Here is a 4,774-nt window from a genome sequence, read left to right on the forward strand (position 1 = left end):
GAAAATTAAAAGAGAGGAACGAGAGACTGGGGCCGTTGGTTATCCTTTGCATGCTACTCAAGGTCTGTGAGCCTCCACGACCGGACTTTCTTCAGTTCCTCCTATTTGGAATACCTGGCTGTTTCAACTATTCCTTTAAGATGCTGAGCATCTCCATTAACCCTTCAATAAATTCTTGTTTGGTCCCATTAGCCTGAGTCATTTCCTTTGTCACCTAATGTTCCTTAATTGATATGAATTAGCTTTCACATGATAATTTCTTCCATTTTAATAGTTGAAAGGATATGGCCTAGAAGCCAGTAATACAGTATCATATTCCTCTGATTTGACACTTAAACAGTATGGGATATGATTATACTCCGTATGTACGCTTGATCCATTAGAAAAGTGCGTTATAATTATTTGGGTATAGAAAAATGATTGGGATTCAAAATTGTCAAACTGGATTAAATTTCTTACCATGACTTAGCAAATTTGTACCCTTTCTGAGTCTGAGTCAGTGCTCTATTTCAAAAAATGGACATCGTAATATTTAAAGTAATAATAATTTGAGGAGAGTAAAATACAGGTAAAAGCACCCAACTTAGTTACTCAAAATAAAATTTCATACATTTTTGGTAATTATTTTCTTTACCTTTGATTATCAGTAGTTTGACTTTGATGTGTCTGCGTAGAATTTGTTGTTTGTTGTTATTATTTGAGATATGCTGAGCTTCTTAAGAAGTATTAGGTTTTTTGTTCAAGTTTATTTTTTTTTTATTTTTGAGGGTGATAGCTGGAGAGGGGCAGAGCGAGAGGGAGAGATTCCCACGCAGGCTCTTTGCCCAACTCCTGACAGCCACTTCTCTGTTCTCCATCTCTATAATTTTTTTACTTCACTAATGTCCTATGAATGGAATAATGGAATGGCACCGTACGTGAACTTCTGAGATTGGCATTTTCAGATAGGCATGATTTTCTTAAGATCTAGCTAAAATTTTTGAGTACTTTGATACTTCCTTACTTTTATTGCTGAGTAGTATTCCCTTGAACTATGTAGAGCCATTTTAGCATGTCACGTGTTCAAAGGCACTTTCACATTTGTGGTAATTATAAAGCTTCTGTGACATTAGTGCAAAGGTTTTTGTGTGGACATAGTTTTCCTACTATAAATGCCTGAGAGCATTGTTATGGTAGTATAATGCATGATAAATATAGATGTAAATATTTTTAAGCTATTTCAATAGATATGTAGTAGTAGTTTGCAGTTTTAAGTTGTGTTTCCCTCTGACTAGGGATGTTGCACATCTTTTTAGGTACTTATGTTTGCATACTTTATTTCGTGGATTGTGAGTATAAGGCTTTTACTTATTTTTATTTATTTGTTTATTTATTTATTTAAGTCTATTTATTTATTTTGAGGGAGAGAGTGCATGAGCAAGTGGACAAGGGGCAGACAGAGAGAGACAGAGAGAGAGAGAATTCCAAGCAGGCTCCTTGTCATGGGTCTCAATATTATCAACTGCGAGCCAAAACCAGGTGCCCCCAAAATTCCAAATTTTAGGACTCCAAATACTTCAGATACTCCAAATATTGTCTTTTATGAATATTATCTTTGGTGTCATGTCTAAAAACTTGTTACCTAACTCCAGGTCCCAAAGATTTTGTTTTCTTCTAAAAATTTTATACCTTGCCATTTTACATGTACATCTATGATGGATTGGAGTTAATTTTTGTGCAAGATGTGAGGTTTAGATAGAAAATAATGGTCACTCTTGTCCATTTATTTCAACCACCATTTTATATTAATATTGCAACTTTGATCAAAAATCAGCTAGACATATTTAGGTCTATTTCCAAGTTCCCTATTTCAAGTTCCATCGATCTATGTAAGTGTCTATGTTTCTGCTAGTGTATGCTAGTCTGCTGTAGATATTGACTAATCCTTAAAAATGGTCGTGTGGATTCTGCTTTATCAATGCAAACATTATGTGTTTGCACATAAATGTTAAGGGAGGTCTGTAAATATATACACAAAAATCTTACTGGGATATTAATAGGGCTTAGGTGGAATCTCTATATCATTTTGTCAAGAACTGACATCTTCAATATGCCTGACATTCCAAACCATGGATTTTATTGTCTCTCCATTTATTTACGTCTTCTTTTATTTATTTATTTTTATCAGTGCTTGTACTTTTCATTATACACATCCTGTGCAGGATTTACAAGAGTGATTCACAAACTTTTTAAATCTGTAAATTCTCCTTCTGGGTCACCAGGGGCATAAATGTTAGAACTGTTGATACTATGCCTATTTGTCTGGGCCTCTGTTCATTCTTTTAACATTTTTTCATTTTTTTCTTATTGAATTTCTCTGTATCTACTTTCAGATTCACTGAATCTTTCCTTTATCATTGTCCTTCTGTTTTTAGCCCAGTTCATAATTTTTATATATTTTTAAATGTTTAACTCTTTTGAGAGAGAGAGAAAGAATGCAGGGGAAGGGCATAGGGAGAAAAGGGAGAGAATCCCAAGCAGTTGCTGCACTGAGTGCACAGATCAGCATGGGGTTCAATCTCACAAACTGTGAGATCATGACCTGAGCAGAAAATAAGAGTCAGACGCTTAACTGACTGCACCAGCCAGGCGCCTCCAATTCATCATATTGTAATACTTAGTTCTAAAATTTCCAGTTGGCTCTTACTGCTTGTATGTTTTTATAATATGCTCATTGTCCACTCTTCAGGATCGTTTATCTTTACCTCATTGTTCACAGTTAATAGTAAATGTGTTAAAGCTTTTTTTTTTCCTGAATATTCCACCTAAGACATCCTGAGATTGGCTTTTATTGGTTATCTATTTCCTTGAGAGCTGATCATATTCTCTGGTTCTTTGTTTTGGGGGTAGCTTAGAATGCTATCTGATATATTTTCCATGTGGCAGTGAAAGGTGCTATTAAAGTTCTATGACAAATGTATTTTATATTTTGAGATCCAATCAACATAGCTAAGTTCAGAGTGCAAATTCGGTATCATTTTATGTGGGTGATGGTTTCCATGTTCGTTCAGTTTGCCAAGCCTTTGCTGTGCCCCTTCAGGTCCCTCCTACATATGCCATCAGGGGTGGCACAAAATAGATACTCCAAACATTTTTTTCACTCATTTTCAATCTTTAGTACAGCTTATTTGAAGCTGAATCATATGAAAATAGTGGATTTTAAAGGATTCTTAACTATTTTAAAAAATACCATTCATATCAATCTTTGCAGGAAGCGGCATATTTCCTCAGTGATTGGAGCATAGTATGCATTCTACAAAGGAATAAATATTGAAGAGTTCTGCAGAGGATTTTGTTAGATGGTCACATAAAATAATATTTCTAACAGGCTACCAAGTCCAATTATGACATTTACCATTTATTATTTCCTATATGATGACTAATAATTTTAATAACTGTATGCATTATGTATATGGGTTTGTATATTTATAGTGTATATAATGTACACACAGCATATATATATATATATATACACTTACTATTTTATTTATTTTGCATGAGGAGAGCAAGACAGTGAGCAAGTGGTGGAGGGGCAGAGAGAGAGGGAGAGAAAGAGAATCCCAAAAGAGACCTATGCCATCATTGCAGAGCCCTCTGCAAGGTTGATCTCACGAACCATGATATCATGACCTGAGCCAAGAACAAGAGCTATATGTTTAACTGACTAAGCTAGCCAGGTGCCCCTCTCTATATATGGGTATATTAACTAGATTTTTCCCACTTGCCTATAGAAGTGTACATATAAAAGTGTACCTATGGTTCTGAGATTCATAATCCTCCTTGTTCTTGTCTTTATTTTTCCCTCGGTTCTAATATACCTAATATTAAGTTCAGTACAAGATAATTTTTTAAGTCTACTTTCTACAGTGGCAACCACAGAGTGATTTAAGTATGGAAAATTATCCGTTTAGTCTAAAAAAAGTAGCTTCTTACTTTTCCTGGAGGTGTCCCATTATAAAGCACTTTCTCATAGTTTAGAATTGTGCCTTCATTTTAAATCCATCCTATTTTTTTTTTTTTACATTTTGTAACTTTTTCTTATGTGGCATAGAATTTGTAAAATATTTTTGCCATTACAGATAGAATGACTTGGAAAGAGTCTGCTACATTTTTATTTTTAAAATTAGAAATTCATTTAAACATAACCACCCCCACCACCAAAAAAAGAAGAGGAAAAAAAAGTAATGAAAATAATAAGGGAAAAACCCAAGACACACTTCCCTAGGGGGGAAAAAAACCAAAAAAAAAATACAAAAAAAAAACCCCATCATGTAATTTCTGCCCTTGATGGAATGTATTAAATAAGCAAACACCACCAACGAGCAAAACAAATACTACAATGTAAAAATATTATATAAAAAAAAGGAAACCCTCTCACATGCATAAATGAAAGATTGCACACAAAGAACTCACATCTTTTCAAGCTTCAATAGTAAATATCCTGCTACTATGTATTAAATACTGCATGGTTTGCCCAAGCTAAGATGAAACCACATCAATTAGCATTTTGCATTTTCTTTCATTATCTACTCAAAGTCATGCCTACTGCACCTCTAAACATTTCATTAAATACAATTATACAGCAAACAGTCCCAAAATAAACTTAGATTGTATTGCAGTTTCACTTAACAGTATATAAAATGCTGTGTTGTGACAGGTATCAACTATCCATTAGATACTGAATCAATTTTTCTTACGCACTACTAACCGCTTGCTTTTCTTGAAGGTAGATCAT

This window comes from Suricata suricatta, chromosome 6 (assembly GCF_006229205.1).
Source record: "Suricata suricatta isolate VVHF042 chromosome 6, meerkat_22Aug2017_6uvM2_HiC, whole genome shotgun sequence".
Classification (NCBI taxonomy): Eukaryota; Metazoa; Chordata; class Mammalia; order Carnivora; family Herpestidae; genus Suricata; species Suricata suricatta.